A 17,756-nucleotide genomic window follows, 5' to 3' on the forward strand; every position below is an offset into this window, starting at 1 on the left:
AAGCTTGGGTCCTCCTTGGTCATTTCTCTTCCATAGCTCTATACTGCTTTCTGGTAACAAATCAACATTTTTGGGGTGTACTTTGTATTGCATCAAAGGTATTCCATCACTTATATAAAACTTGAATTGCAATGGCTTTGAATGTCCAATCAAGCTATCGGCTCCATCATGTAAGCATCCCTTGACAAAGCCTTTGAAGTCTACCCCACCTTTTGTAGGAGAAAGGGTGCTGGTGGATGCATGCTAACACACTAATTAAAGATCTTCATCAAATGTGGAAATGTGAAAATGGTTTGTTTCCTCAACTTCTTAGAGAAGCGACTAAACAATGCATCAATATCTTCATGAGTATGACCAACCATAAGAAAACCAAGCTGCACCATGTCAAACACTCCTTGTGCAACAACAACGTCCTTGGCAATCTCTTGAAAAATGTCCTTGAATTTGATGGCATTAAAATTGAGGCATTTCCATTGCCCCTATCCTGCACATGTGTGTTAGTATGAAAGACTGACTACATATGTGAAGAACAATTTTCCTCTGTATCCACATTTGTTTCTGTCTCTGCATCTGCATCCTCAATGCTCTGCTTGCAATATGCATTTCTCTCCTTCAGCACCTCCATATGCTGATACAAGGCCATAGTAGACAAAACACAATCAAAAGAATCTGTTCGTGGTTCAGCATCTGAGTTTTGTGAGCTCAAGTCACCATACATGTGTTGCTCTCCTCTTTCTATGTTTCTTAAACATTTTGAGAGAGATGAAATTGTGAAGTTGGGATCACTTGGCCATAACCCCAAGGCAAAGTGACCATAAGCTGTTTGTCTATGTCCATGAGTGAGCATCCCTGTTAAGGATACTGGAAGCCTCTCAACCCCATTGAGAGATTTAGGAACTGGTTTAATTTGTGGTATGGCAGTCTTGCTTTGGTCCATCTTATCATGTATAATAAACAAATACCTGTTTGGGTTCATTTCGGAAGAGCTTCTCCAAGCATAGTATAGATTTCTACAACTCATTTGTTGTTGCAACATGTGTGCCCTTCTTTGTGCCATGTATCTGGCATGCTCCTCTTGATTTTTTGTTGATTCCAACTTGACCTTGATTGCCATACAAATGTCGCATTTTGAGAAGGTGCTGGTTTTTGATACACTAACTGTCTTGAACTCTATGTTCCACAATCTTGAGAATGATGGTTGTGACATTGGCCGGTATTCGAATGAGACAAGTGTGTCATTCACTTCACGCAATATGTCCACCTATTTGTACATTGCTGGTAGAACACATTGGGTCTCGTGGGGGCTCCATGCATAGTTGTCCTTGACCTATGTGGCATTTGATCGGCATTATTATCTATGAAGCCCTGTATGATTGATTTTGCCATCTCAACATGTGTCATGCCCTTCCGTATTATCCCACTGTTGCCATGACTGACATTACATGCACCATTCAAGAACTTCTTGCTGAGCCTATAGAACGTTGACTTACCGATGCCATGCATTACATACCATGCTTTACTACAAACCTTCTTCCCATCAAATGTGAACTCAAAGCACTCGTCATCTTGACCTTGTCTATAGGCCATGCCCATGCAATCTAGTACAAATGTGTATCATGTACTATAGCTCTGTCCCCAAAAGTGTACCCTAGCTTGCATGATTTTGGATCTATCTCCAAATTGACATCGCTTCTCGCAACAATCAATGGTTGCGACGTTGTGAATGTTTGCAACATCACATTTTTTGCTAGCTCCATGTTTTATCGTAAGTTTTCATTACCCTTACCCTATGGACATAGCTCCTTTTCTTATTTGTCCCTTCAATGATATCATAGTCAGTGATCATGGCATCATGGTGTGTGTGATCAGAACTATTGCCATCATTGCCCTCTACATTATCATCCTCTTTTTCATCACTTGAATTGTTTAGGCTGTTAATATTTTTTTGCATGAAGTGATCTTGAATACCATCATCAATAGAAGAAGATTCTGTGTCCTTCACTAATGGTTCACCATTCTCAAATGTGAGTTGCCTGATCGGCCAACTAACCAAATTCAGACCTAAAACACAAGTTGCAGAGATCTTCTATAAAATGACACCCAAGCTACTCTCCCCTAGTTCTCTGAAATTTATAGCCTCGTATGGGTGGATCAGCAATACTACTCCATTGCCAAGTTTTGTAGATCATCTGTTATCCCAGAGGATGACACTTTTCTCTTTCCAGCTCTCCCTATCTATAAAGTGATCTTCTTGATCAACAAGAAGTTCCGCAAAATTATCCTCTTTGGTATTAGTAATGTCTCTGTCCCCAACAAGGTTGACCAATGGCCATTTGATGATGCTTCCAACTGCTTGAGACATTGTTCTTGCATCCATTGTGGCAAATGGAATGAGAAATGTGTCATCAAAGCTTTGTTGAACATGTATTGCTACACATGTCTCACCAATGAATTGAAAACCACATGTTTGAGATGCATCAATGGAATGAATAACCCCGCGTGCCTTCCTTGCAGAACCATCAATGAGAAACACTGAAGCACCTTGTTTTAGACCCCGCAATCCCTGAGAAAATAAAAATCTCAATAAGAAAGATTGAAGCGATGTTTTTGTAGTAGTACACAAAACTATAAATGTAATTCAATCTCAACATGAGTTCAGGCTCCAACCAAAGTTTGAATCTCACCTATCAATGCTAGTTTGCTAGGAGGCTAGGCTCCATCTCAAGCTTGAGCCTTGCCTGCATATTCTAGCTTGTTAGTAGGAGGCTCCATGAGCCTCACCATCATATGTTAGTTTGCTAGGAGGCTCCAGTTAAAGTTATCATCCTCACTTGCATCATACATTAGTTTGCATATGTTAGCTAGAAGGGTAGGCTCCTCCGACAAAAGTTTGCGCCTCACCCGCGGATGCTAGTTTGCTTCTAGGAAGCTGAAAGTAAAGTTTGAACCTCACCCACAGATGCTAGTTTGCTTGGAGGCTCCAACCAAAGTTTGAGCCTCACCTTCATATGCTAGTTTGCTATTAAGAGGTCCCAATTGAAGTGAAAATCCTCACCTCATGTATATGCTAGTTTCCCAAGAGGTAGGCTTCATCACCCTCTGCATCTGACCACATCGTTTCATTGGGATATTGAGTCAAGGTATGGTGTCAATTAGCCATCAATGTTTCATAGCTACAAAAGGCAAAGGTGAGTGGTTACAACAGTAGCAAAGGCAAAGAGAAAGAAATAGAGAGAAACAATATGCTAGTGAAGAGAATGTGACATGGAAATGAGCAAATGGACATTGGATTTGAGACTCTTCTCCTTCGTGAGACTCAAACTCAAATTTGAGCCATTGTGCATTATATAGATTTTAGTTGAATTTTTAATCGCATAGTTTATAAGTATATTTGGGTGTATGGGGAAAGAGGGAAGAAAAGAAGAAATCTCAAGCTCAAGCTCGAGCTCAAGGCTCAAACTTGAGTTTGAGTCTTGTCTAGTACACAAGTAAGTAGGAATAGAGAGGGAAGATAGGATAATCCCATAGAACAAGTGGGGTGTGGGTGAAGATGGGTATATAAACACAAAAGTGAAAGTAACTATAATCAAAAGACCTGGGACCTGGGCCCGGGCTTGAGCTTGGGTTTGGGTTTGGGGAAGAAACGGAAACCCGACTTTCTGTCACACTAGGATGGGACGACGCTCCTCTGACTTTCTACCGCACTCCTCGGGCAATGCTGCTGTTAACCTATGACGGACATTGAGACGTACTATGTTTTACGTCATTAATTTAAATATTCTGAGTCATGGGCCGGGCTTGTCGGCACCATATGTTAAGGATGAAGGGATTGGGTGATCATCGATGAGAGGCGCACCTTGAATATTAGTAGGATAAGGGTTAGGATCGGCCGGCCATGTATGGGCGCCCAAGTGTGAACGGCCAAGTCACCTATAAGAGTCAAATGTAACCCTAAAATCTTCATTCTCATGTGTTGTGAATACAAGAGTGCTCTTGCCTTATCTCTTTGGTTTCCTTCTCCTGCGTGTGTGAGAGAGAGAGAGAGAGTGAGAGAGCGATCGAGCACTGTGTAGCGGTACGGCGGCGGAGAGGTGGTAGAGCAGCGACGGCGGCTCCTTCTTCACCACGACGCGGGAATCCTTCAAGGCAGCGGTTGAGCGGTGAGTGACACACCCTTTGCATTCTGTTTGAGCTTCCTTCCCTGGTTGTATGCTTGCAGCCATTCATGGCTCGCATACGGTGTCCGGCAAGTCCCCAGCTACGACCTGTGCGGCAAAAGCGCACATTTTTGGCGCCGCTGTCGGGGAGTTGCCCTGCACCAAGCTCCAGTTTGCAGCTCGGCTGCTGCGTGAAGTTTAATCTACACTGTAGGAAAGCGACTGTGTGTTTGTTGTTTGTGGTGTTTCTGTGTTTTGCAATCTGTTTCTGCAATTTGTCTTCTACATCTCTGTTTCTTTTGTTATCTTTCCGCTCCGCGTGTGGGCGTGCGTTCTGTTATCTGGTTTTTTACGTGCAAGGGGGATTTTTGAATCCCCAGATCTGTGCTGTGTGCGAAGTGCGCCGCGGCCAAGGCTGAACCCTAAAGAAACCCTAGAAAACTTATCGCAAAAAAAAAACAGAAAATAAAAATTTTAAAAAAAAATATAAAAAATAAAAAATAAAAAATTAAATTTTATTTTTAAAGAAAGAACCAAACGTGTGGAGAGGAAAGATTTTTTAATTGGAGAAAAAAATTTTGAAAAGAAAGAACCCCAATTGACCCACGGCCCTGGCCTCGGTCTCGGTCTTTTGGTATATATATATAGGAGAGTGAGCCTCCATAGCTTTCTTTCAAGTGAGAGCTTATGGGAAGTTGTGCCCTATATGAAGCCCACTCCCCAAGGAGTAAAGTGAGCATGTGGGATAAAGCCCTCACCTTTTCCTCCCCACAAGCAAATAGGCTTTTGCCCCTCCCCCCAAAGGAAATGGACTGTTTTGAGGACCACAGGAGCTCTGGATAGGCAAACACGGTGCTGTAAAGCACGCTAGGACCCTTTAAAAGATACGCTCGTTTCGAGCTATCACACGCCCTAGTCCAAGTTCGACCGTAAGTAAGGGGGTCAAAAACAAGTTAAAAACAATCTAAAAACAAGTAAAAACGGGGTATGAAACACCTAAGAAACCACTTGTGTGAGTTTCAAGGGTAGTTACCAACGCACGTAGGGTACCCACGTCACATGTATCTACGTTCTGGTCGGGTGCTAGAGCAGCTCGAGCCACTAGAAAGCGTTTCAGTTTACGCAGGCTCACACCATCCCTCCATGTTAGCATCTTGGCCTTCAGCTGGAACCCAAGGGAGTGCAACCCAAGATCCACGAATAGTGGATAGTGACTCATCCTCTGACTCAGAAGCCATGGAAGGGCACCCTACCAAGAACCCTAAGGAGACAAGCCAAAACATGCCAGTGTGGGCCCCACAACCCGGATCTAGCATGTTTAGTCGTCTAATAGAGACCTTTAGTAGAGCTACATGCTCTGAACATGCGACAAGCGAAGTAAATGAGGAAGGAGGGGTAGTAGATTCGCCATTCACATCTTATGTAGACCCTACCCTCCCAAAGAGTGTCCATGTGGATATTCTACCCACTTCGTTTAATGAGGGCCCTACTGAGCTACCACATTCCGATGCTCTTCCTAAAGTAGAGGTCCCTAGAAGCCAATCCATAAGAAGTGACATTGCGTCCACTTCAAGAGAACCGTTTGGCACACCAAGTCTAGATGGGATATTTCTCAATGAAAATTGGGAATATGATCTACACACAGAGACTCTAACTGACCTATACACAGGTTACACATACCATGTAGGTTGGTTAGAAGTCCTACAATCTACATCTAGCGCCACTAATCTAGAGGAGCAACAACACCTGATATGTGAGGTGATTCATAGAATTATCCAAATTGAGAGGCAAAATAGGGGAGTGAACTTAGGTTCCACTGGCCCTATGAGATTTTTGGATACAGGCAAGGCCAAACAACCAACCCTATCCCTCCCTCGGTGAGTCCCATAGACCCTTCATATGTTGTTTCGCCTGGAGTCTCAATGCAGGTTGAGCCCACGAGTAGTAACTTTAGCTTTCCAACCTTGGCTCAACTTTCCATTAGGGAATCCACAATGCCTGCCCCAATGATGGGCATAGCTGAAAGTGCACCTGTTTTACCGGTGTAGTTAGTACGACACCGCTACCTAGTGGAACAGTACCTACAACAGTGCGTGACAGTGCCTATCGACCATATGTACCTATCGCTACTCATGCTCATGTAGCTCCTACGCCTCTTAGTATGCCAATGGCGTATGCTCCACGACCGCCTTATCACAACTCTTATCCAAGAGGAGCTAGGCCTAGTCACATATCATATCCTACGTCATTTGCCAACATACTCATACTCATGCTCATGTAGCTCCTACGCCTCTTAGTATGCCAATGGCGTATGCTCCACGACTGCCTTATCACAACTCTTATCCAAGAGGAGCTAGGCCTAGTCACATATCATATCCTACGTCATTTGCCAACATACTCTTATCCAAGAGGAGCTAGGCCTAGTCACATATCATATCCTACGTCATTTGCCAACTCCTATCAACCAGGCTATCCCAGAAGTGCCTCCACCAGCTATGCCTGCTCACCTAGGTGATCTCGCAGCGTTTGCTCAGACGATCGGACGATCCATTGCGGAAAACATGCGGGGCATGCCTGAGAGAGAACCTAGAAGCAAGGCAGTACAAGTGGCTAAGCTCACTCAAAACTTCAGTGGTAACGAGGATGTTAGGAAGCACATTGAAGTCTTTGAACACGTGTGTGATTCCTTGGAAGAGCACAATGAGCTGCATAAGTGTAAAGCCTTAGGCTTAACCTTGAGTGGGAAGGCCGGAGATTGGTATCGAACCTTAAGGGTTGAAGAGCGCACTCACTACCCCACTCTCAAGAGATTGTTCTTGAAAGAATACATACGTGAGGGTGTGCTTTGGGGAGTAGCATCTCAACTCCAAAAAGCTGAACGCGAGGAAGGGGAGTCAGTGAGAGACTTTATAAGTCGATTGAAGCATCTAAATTCTCGCTGCACTCCCGATGAACGCTTCAATAACAACCAACTCCTCGATAGATTCATCCGAGGATTGCGCCACGAGGACATTTACAATGGCCTAGTCATTAGAGGTCTTACAACGTGGGAAGCAGTCACTGCCAATGCAATCCAGTTAGAAGACAACTTGATGATTGCAGGTAAAAAGGTGTCTTCGGAGACAAAATCCGTTAGTTCGCAAGTATCTGGGCATGAGCCAATGACGGTGAAACCTATTGCCAAGGAGCCCAAGATATCTGAAATGTCTGTGGAGCAAGAAGGGTTGGCAATGATATATGCAGTAAGGAAATTTCGTTATTACCTCCTTGCCACCAAGTTTGTTTTCTATGTGGATCATCAAGCATTGTTGTATCTGGTAAACAAACCATGCTCCACATGAAGAATCACACGATGGCTATTGATTCTTCTTGAGTTTGATTTCACTGTTGTTGTGAGACCTGGCAAAAAACATGTTATGGTTGATCATTTGTCTCGCATACCTAATGGTGAGGCTCCTACGGGTGTTGATGATGACTTACCTGACACTTCCCTGTTCATGGTGGAGACCATGCCTGAATGGAGTGAGAAGATTGTTAACTTTTTGGTTAATGGCTTTCCACCCAAGGAGATTCGTAAAGATCTAGCTCGAAAGCTGATCAAAGAATGCGAACCCTATTGCCTGATAGCCGGGACTCTTTATAAAAGAGGAAAGGATGACGTTCTTAGGCGTTGTGCCCGAGAGGATGAGTATCTATACATTTTGCAAGAGGCACATATGGGCGTAGCCGGTGGTCACTTCTCAGGAGACTTAATGTTTGGGAAATATCTGGACAAGTGAAGCAAAGGGGACAAAACTAACAACCCCTCCAGATATCCAACAAGGAATAATACTACGCTCTCCCAATACCTCAATGGAGAAGACACTAGTAAATACGAACGTGTGCTATGAACTTTTTTGACAAATGACAAAATATCGAGAGAATACTACGATAACAATGGAAGCAAAATGTAGTGTGAAATACGCTTTGTTTATTGGATTTGGTGTGCAAGTGTTTGATTTACAAGACAAATTTATGAAGCTCTTTATGATGAAAAAAAAGAAAGAACGAGGAAATCTTATCTGGCCACTTCTTCTTTGCTGTGTTGATGAAACCTTTGTGTGCTTTCCGATGATGTCTCCACGATGAACAATTCCCTCACGACCCTCAAGGGGGTTGAATTTTACAATACTTTGAAATTTTAAAATACAAACAATTACGAGGGTTTTCTAATATGTGGCTATATGAATGTGTGGATGTGACATTAGGATTTTGCTTTCCACGGAAAATTCGCTTTTGATTCTTTGTTGCCAATGTCTTCTCTTTCTTTTCCGTTCTTCTTTTCTTCTCTTGCAATGAAAAGAAATGAATGTGGTTATGCTTTTATTATTTTCTTCTTTTAACTCTTTTTTTTAAAACTCCTTCTCTTTAATCAAATGAGAATGGGAAACATTCTTTTTTTTTTAATGATACTTTTTTTTCTTTTAAAGGAAAGCTTTTAATTTGAAAAAAAACGAATGGTATGGAGAGATTTTTTTCCCTTTCAATGATGCTGATCTGGATCGCTGCGATCCAGATCGTAATGGGTCCAGGCGGTGCTATCTCTGCGATTCGGACGTTTTGGGTCGCTTCTTCTTTCCTTTTTCGTATGAGGGAGCGCGTAGGACTCTGTCGCCTCCTCTTTCACAACTACTGTACGACAGATCAATTCGCTGGCAACAACAACTGATAAAGCTCACAGCACAGAGGCCGGCGAGGGTAACAATTAGCAAGGGTTGGTTTTGTTTTGTTCCTTAAGCTCACAGCACTAAGGGCCGGCAAAGCGATTATGGTCGCACTTCTCTCCTTTCAACAGACGCAGGTGGCTGGGAACGACGTTTCGAAACGATGCATGGCGCTGGCGTTTCGTTGCTGCATGCATTAAGGTTTAAACCTTTAAAGATTAAAGTGGGCACTAAGGTTTAAAGTGGGACTAAGCCCATTAAGGTTTATTGCCTCTTTAAAAATGATAATGGGCTAAGCAAAGTCTATAATATTTTAAAGTGGGCTAAGCCCCTTCAACCCACACATCCTTGATTGCGGTGCCTCGACGAAGGTTTCTTCTTGCAAAAAAAAAAATGTTGTGCGCGTGAAACACAAGTGAGGGTATGACGTGAAGGATAGGGCGGAAAAAAAATGCTCATCCCTCTTTATAGGAACTCTCACAGTATCCTCCTCTCTGGCCAAAGGTGGAGTCTCCTCATCATCATCAAGGGTAATCTCAATAGAATCAGGGTAAATGCAATAAGAGCTCGGTGTACATGAAGAAGTAGAACTTCGGTCATCGTCCCCATCACTCTCAACATCAGTAGTAACCCTAGGGCTCACAATAGAAGAAGGGTATGCTGGAAGAACCACTCGGGAAGATCCCCTACCAAGAAGCAATCGCCCTCTAGGAATGTCGATAACACAATCAGTCTTCCATATCCAAGGTCGCCCTAAAAGAAGCTGGTACTGGCCAAGTCCTGGACTAAGCCGCAAAACATAACAATCAATCTCCACCATACGCCCAGCGACAGTGACTGGCAAGTCCTGGATGAAACCCTCAGCTCTCACTGGTCGATGATCACCCATACGCAAACTACTAGTAGGAACTCCATTGAAAGATAACCCCAACTTGGAAAAGGTAGAATAACTCAAAACATTCACGCCTGATCCTCCATCAACAATAGCGTGTGGAATCACTAGTTGGTGGATCATGCACTCCACTCGAGGACACTCACGCTCAGCAAGAAGGGAATCCACTTTCTGAACAACAGGAAGATTAGGACCCACCCCCTGGGAAGAACTCAAAGCTCTGCAGTACCTCCTCAAAAGGGCTCGGCTAGAAGGAGAAGTGAGAAGGTATTGTGGAAGGGACATGGTGAGCTCTACTCGATTAAGAGCAGAAACAAGGTCAAACGAAAGAATGGGGGAAAACAACTTACTTGGAGTAGGGCGTGGACGAGTGTGGCGGGGTCGAGGTAAAGAGTCAGCAACAACAGGAACAGCGACATGGGTGGGTGGGTGGGTAGCAACAACAGGTTTGGGATCTCTCTCCTCATCAACAATCTTTTCTTTCCCCTTTCGTGTGATAGCTCGCACGGGTGATGAATCTAACTCAATCATATTAATTGAAGGATTCTCAGTAGTGGTAGGTGGTGCACTAGACGAAGCAACTGCTAGAGAACTAGGAGACCCCCTCTGAAGAAGTGTCCAACTAGGGCCCGGGGGTTTCTCGGCACCAATACGATGATTAATGGGGCCGGGGGGTGGCAAAGTGGTGCTCCTATTCATCAAATGGCGCATCTTCATGTAACACATATCCTCTGTGTGCCCCCTACCCAAACATTTCTCATAAGTGCAAATAACAGAGGGGCAATCTTTGGAAAGATGGCCGGATACATGACAAGCCCGACACACCATGTTGGTGGGGTTAGGCTCAGGGCGACGTGCAGACAATAAGTTTTGTTGGCGCTTTAAAAAATTCACATCAAGAGTCACTGCCTTCACATTTTCATTAAGTTGGTTCATGTAATTTGTCATCATGTTTTTCAAATCTCCAATACTAGACGCGGTGCTTTCATACCCATCCCCTCCCTTGTGATTTGGTGGAGTTGGAGTGGTAGAAGTAGAATCAGGGTAAGTCACATACGGCGATGGAGCATGAGGGGCAGGAACATAATTTTGTGAAGAGGTTAGGGGAGCCACTACGCTAGAAGAAGTTGGGGGTGCTAAAGGCAAAAGAGGTGGTGAGGTCACTTGAAGGTGAGGTGGTACAGTAGGTGGGAATTGAAATGGTTGAGTTGGTTGAAGTTGAGGCACATACGATGAAGTTGGCCAAGGTTGTTGTGGGGAGGGCAAAACTGGAGTATGTGGTGCTAGCCATGGATAATACGAGGGAGATGGAGTCGTGGCCTGTTGTGGCTCATAAACACATCGATAAGAACTCTCCACATTAATAGCAAAAGTGATGGCTGTATTCAAGTCATTTGGAGCTTGAGCTCTAACCAAAATTTGGATGCTAGGGTGTATGCCTCGTAGAAACGAGTCCATGATGGTAAGTGGGTCAATGTTAAAAACAGGAGTGTAATGATCAATAAAGTTTCTAAACCTCGTGGCTGCTTGCTCCACGGTCTCATGCGGGTGATTTTGCTTGAATGAGCGTAATTGCTCAAAAAATGCAAAGAAGTTTGGAGGTTTGCGAAATTCAGCCAAGAATTTTTGCTCAAAATTGGCAAAGTTCGGGATGGAGTTTGGTTGCTGTTTGGCAAACCAATTTGAGGCCTCTCCCTTGAGTGTAGTGCTAAAGTAATTCATCACATGCCCTTCCTCGACAATGTGTGAGGTCAAACAAGCAATTTTAAAATTGTTTAAATGAGCGGTGGGGTCCTTCAACGGCGTCCCATAGAATATGGGGAATGGGATGAGGGGTGCATCAGGACGGGCCAAATTTGGTGGTAAAACCAAAGGTGATTGAATGACGAATGGAGGAGGAAGTGGTGGTTGAGCCATAATTGGGATTGGTTGCGGAATTACTATTCTAGGTGAACTCCCCCCCAATAATGGTGAAGGAGGTGAACTGTGTTGCTTGGCTTTCTCCCTTTTATGGTATCTCTTAGCTCGGTCACTCTCCCTCAAGCTTTCTTGCCAATCTTTGGCACTTTGCATAAGCCCCCTTTTTTCAAGTAGGTTCGTGTCGCGGAACCAAGACTAAGTCAAGGTCCCACCGGGCGTGCCACTGTTTGGGAAATATCTTGACAAGTGAAGCAAAGGGGACAAAACTAACAACCCCTCCAGATATCCAACAAGGAATAATACTACGCTCTCCCAATACCTCAATGGAGAAGACACTAGTAAATACGAACGTGTGCTATGAACTTTTTTGACAAATGACAAAATATCGAGAGAATACTACGATAACAATGGAAGCAAAATGTAGTGTGAAATACGCTTTGTTTATTGGATTTGGTGTGCAAGTGTTTGATTTACAAGACAAATTTATGAAGCTCTTTATGATGAAAAAAAAGAAAGAACGAGGAAATCTTATCTGGCCACTTCTTCTTTGCTGTGTTGATGAAACCTTTGTGTGCTTTCCGATGATGTCTCCACGATGAACAATTCCCTCACGACCCTCAAGGGGGTTGAATTTTACAATACTTTGAAATTTTAAAATACAAACAATTACGAGGGTTTTCTAATATGTGGCTATATGAATGTGTGGATGTGACATTAGGATTTTGCTTTCCACGGAAAATTCGCTTTTGATTCTTTGTTGCCAATGTCTTCTCTTTCTTTTCCGTTCTTCTTTTCTTCTCTTGCAATGAAAAGAAATGAATGTGGTTATGCTTTTATTATTTTCTTCTTTTAACTCTTTTTTTTAAAACTCCTTCTCTTTAATCAAATGAGAATGGGAAACATTCTTTTTTTTTTAATGATACTTTTTTTTCTTTTAAAGGAAAGCTTTTAATTTAAAAAAAAACGAATGGTATGAAGAGATTTATTTCCCTTTCAATGATGCTGATCTGGATCGCTGCGATCCAGATCGTAATGGGTCCAGGCGGTGCTATCTCTGCGATTCGGACGTTTTGGGTCGCTTCTTCTTTCCTTTTTCGTATGAGGGAGCGCGTAGGACTCTGTCGCCTCCTCTTTCACAACTACTGTACGACAGATCAATTCGCTGGCAACAACAACTGATAAAGCTCACAGCACAGAGGCCGGCGAGGGTAACAATTAGCAAGGGTTGGTTTTGTTTTGTTCCTTAAGCTCACAGCACTAAGGGCCGGCAAAGCGATTATGGTCGCACTTCTCTCCTTTCAACAGACGCAGGTGGCTGGGAACGACGTTTCGAAACGATGCATGGCGCTGGCGTTTCGTTGCTGCATGCATTAAGGTTTAAACCTTTAAAGATTAAAGTGGGCACTAAGGTTTAAAGTGGGACTAAGCCCATTAAGGTTTATTGCCTCTTTAAAAATGATAATGGGCTAAGCAAAGTCTATAATATTTTAAAGTGGGCTAAGCCCCTTCAACCCACACATCCTTGATTGCGGTGCCTCGACGAAGGTTTCTTCTTGCAAAAAAAAAAATGTTGTGCGCGTGAAACACAAGTGAGGGTATGACGTGAAGGATAGGGCGGAAAAAAATGCAACACTTAACTGCGCGAAAGATCTTACAATCAGGGTATTGGCCCACTATGTTCCAAGATGCATCACTCTTTGTGAAGGGTTGCGATGAATGCCAACGATACAAGAAACCCCAGAGGAAAGATCAGATGCCCCTACATCCAATCAAAGTAAACCAACCATTTGAAAAGTGGGGTTTAGACTTTGTAGGTCCAATTAGCCCAGCGGCCCGAAACACACAATCTCGCTATATTATTGTGGCCACTGGCTACATGACCAAATGGGCTGAAGCAAAAGCGACACGTAAGACAAATGTGAGGACAACAGCCAAGTTCCTCTTTGAAAATATAATCACACACTTCGGTTGTCCTTTTGAACTTGTGAGCGACAATTGTACGCATTTCATAAATGAAGTGATTAAGGAGCTCACAACAAGTTTCATGATATCCCATCATAAATCTACTCCTTATTATCCGCAAGCGAATGGCCAAGCCGAGAGTACAAACAAGACTTTAATTTCTGTTTTGACAAAGACAGTTGAAGCTCATCGTACGGATTGGGATCTAAAGCTCACGATAGCTTTATGGGCCTATCGTACTGCGTACAAAGTGGCTATTAATTGCACACCATTCAAAATGGTATATGGCCAAGAAGCAGTCATGCTGTGGGAATTTGTCATTCCTAGTCTTCGTGTTGCTACTCAAGAGGGTTGGGATGGTAATCCCTTAGTAGAGCGACTGTATATCCTTGAGCGACTAAACGAAGAAAGACAATTGGCCGTGTACAATGCCCTTGTGGAGAAGGATAGAAGGAAAAAATGGTTTGATCGCCATCTAAAGGACAAGGACATCAAGGTTGGGGATAAAGTCCTGATGTATGGAGTGCGAAACGAAAAGAAGAAGCTCAAATATGCTGGTAAGGGACCATATAGAGTATGTGAAATTACCCCGCAAGGTACCATCAGAGTGGAGACTCGACGGAGTTGAAACCATTGGATTCCTTAATGGGAGTAAATTCAAAAGATACTATGACCCCCTGAGCCAGGAGGAGTTACATGCAATCCATCAAAAGAAGGCAGCTAAAGAACAGGCTGAGCTTAAAAAGATACAAGCGAGAGTCGAAGCCAAAGAACGTCAGCAGCGTGCTAGGAGACAACGAGAAGCCAACTTGGGAATTACGCAAGTATTTTTCGAGGAAGCAGAGGAGGATGCACTGGAATCTGACCCACCTCTAAGATACCCAATTGAGTTACAGAGTCCTTACGGGGAGGTGCTGTATAATGCATTATTGGATACAGGAGCTCAACACAATTTGCTATCATATGGCGTGTGGTGTCAACTGGGAAAACCACCTTTATCCAAGAGTTCTATCCAAGTTCAAGGAATCAACAAGAAGAAAACCCCTGTCTCAGGAATTCTGCACACTCCGGTTGCTTATGACAAGGGAACCATAATTCAAAGCTTTTTGGTTATGCCTGCTGGTACCATGGAAGGGACTATAATCTTAGGGCGCAAATGGATGATGGCCACCAAGTGCAATATCAATTGGGCAACCAGACAAGTCACAACGCAAGAACCAACACTAGGTCTGACCGCTCAAAATCCCGCACCTAAGTCATTCACTCAAATATTAGATAATGAAAAATCACAAAGTCCAGTGGCAAAACCATCTTCGATTGTTGGCCACCCCTCTAACGCTTCAACGCCAAGAATGGAAACAGGCAAGGTGGTCCCTAAAGCTTCGCTTACTATGCCAAAGAGTACATACAAATGGGTCCCCAAAGCTTCGTTAACAGCTACTTCCCCTGCTCAATCTTGTTCAGCCACCAAGAAGCCTCGTAAAAGGAAAGCAGCTACCCACCCGAGAAAGGGCAATGTAACATCGCGATGGATCCTTAAAAAATTATTAGTAGCCCAAGGGTACTACGAGGGGAATGACCAGATTTGGGTCCCTAAACATAAGTTGAATCCCTCTACATCACCTGTAAAACCTTGCAAACCAATTGTTGCCACCCCAATGACAATTCAAGATCGTGGTAAGGGAAAGGTAACAGAGTGCTCCGCACCACTTCTTCCAGAGTTAGTTTGGATTCCCAAACGATATCGATCATTACCACCTAGCTCAGGAAGGGGGGAGCCACATGAAGCTTCTAGCTCCTCATGCCAGGCACACACTCATATAGAAGTTTCTACATGCTCTACACCTACTCTTGTCAACACCCAACAAAAAACCGATGAGTCTACATCTCCCCTTGTAATAGTATCGTCGGAAACCATTTCCTCCATTTGTCAATGGGAGCGTACACTACCATCTCTGCAATTGGATGTGGCCACAAGGGTCATAAAAAGCTATCTGCCCACATCACAACCTATGACCCGCTGGACAAATTGGTTCCAAGAGGCTGCAACATCATTGCAAATAATATGATCTACCCAAGGAAAGGGGGAGCATGTACTCATGCTCGACATTCTAATGCTTCCTCCTTAACCTTCTCCCCTGACTATGTAATTGCCAAATTCAAGAGGATGTATATATATAGCTTCATACATTTTATTTTTTTAAAAACAAAGAAAAGAAAAACAAAAAATAGTAAAAAGAGCAAGAGCACAAACACAAGAGAAATATCCATATACAATCAAGAACTAGATTGACCTGTCATAAACCTACTGATGCTATATTTGTGTTTGCAGATATGGCAGATGCCCGATCATCATACACTTCATCCACTCCTACCTTTGGTGAGAGGTATCATCTGTACCTTTCTCAGATATTCCACATGTGCTATCCTGTAATTGAAACTGAATGGGACCATATAGATGTACTAGCCAGAGAGGAAAATGTTGAGGAATTAGAATGGCTAATTCGCCTATTGACCATGACTGACCCCTACTCCGTAGAGGACATATCCCCGATAGCCCAATGCTTTCCTTTTCCACAAGATGACTATCCTCGCATGGTTACATTTTTGATGAGTTTATGTGGATGGGAAAATGAAAAGGAAATATCTGACAATGATTAATGGACGGATGAAACTCATGGCACTACTGAGGTTGACTTTATTTGTTTGGATGATGCGGATAGAGGCTTAGCCTTAGGGCTAGAGCCAGGACTCTACAACATCCTCTTACCGTATCCTCAGTAGTAGTGTGGTGACTGGTAGGTAGGTTAGTGTTTTCAAGTTTTTTCTAGTTTAGATTCCTTAAACAAGTCTTGAAATTTTCACACTGATGTGCCTCTCGAGGTATAGTGCTTGTTAGTTGATTGTACAGGTTGAAAAGTTTGAGGTGGGTTCGCTTTCAAGTCCTGAGACTGCCGCAACGTTCATCAAAATATATCTACATCAAATTGCAAGCTATCTCGTCAAATCAAGGAGATCTCCAATTACAGGTGTAATTCTTCCATACCCACTCTCTTTCGTTTTTACTGTTCAATTAATTGCATAAACTATAATGCATGACCACATGGAAATTGTCAATGTACTACTTAGTTTTTGAAGTTGCTTGCATGCTAGTGTAAATCATTAATGAGCTTAACTTTATTGAAAATATTCCTAGGCAGCATGACGTCTTTAGTTAACCTTGGAATACGATTGTCTTAGGTCTAGGGTCAAACCATCTTAATGTTTGACACCTGGCCATGTGTGTGTTGACCTCTAGGACATAGCTATTACCCCTTTGTCGAAAGGATGCAAGACAAATTATAGTTCAGGAGCGAAGATCAAAAGAAATAGATTTTTTTTTTAAAAAAAGCCTACAATAAATGGCAATACAAGTCTATGATGTGCTTTAATGTTGGCCTATCGCCTTATTGATACTTGGTAGGCGAGGAGTATTCTACTCCAGACCGATGCCTTGGTTGGTAGGGGGTAGCCTTGCCTAAAGTGAGCTAATAGATTCCTGGATAATGCCTTGTGTTAAACATGGTACCAGGATCGATGTTAGTTTTGCCTTAGGAAGGTCACCATTGTGTGTAAAAATTGTCACGTGCACCAAAAAAATAATAAAGGCAAAAAGCTCCTGTAACTCTGATGTTTCTTGTGTCCCTAGGCTTGTGGTATTAATTTGTTCTTAGAGTATACACACTGTGGTCATCTGTTTATTTATTAAGCTTGGTTATTTTCCTTGACTTAGGCCAGTTATAAACCTTGATTAACCTTTGACACCTTGCTTACTCTTGGTTTACTTTCAATAATTTTAAACTCCTGTTAATTTGCTACACTAGCTCATTCATGTGACCCTTAAACTAAGTTCTCATAGCAATATCCATTGTGGTCTAACATGCTTGAATTTATACACTTTATATCTTTTGAATTCCAGCATACTTTCACTCTACTTCCCTGTTTTGCAGACGGTCAACAACAACCCTCTCGAGCCCACCATACCATAGCTTCCGAGGACGGAATCTACATCAGGAAGGGGTTATGACGGACATTGAGACGTACTATGTTTTACGTCATTAATTTAAATATTCTGGGTCATGG

This window comes from Cibotium barometz, chromosome 27 (assembly GCF_041138505.1).
Source record: "Cibotium barometz isolate CiBa-2024 chromosome 27, ASM4113850v1, whole genome shotgun sequence".
NCBI classification, from domain to species: Eukaryota; Viridiplantae; Streptophyta; class Polypodiopsida; order Cyatheales; family Cibotiaceae; genus Cibotium; species Cibotium barometz.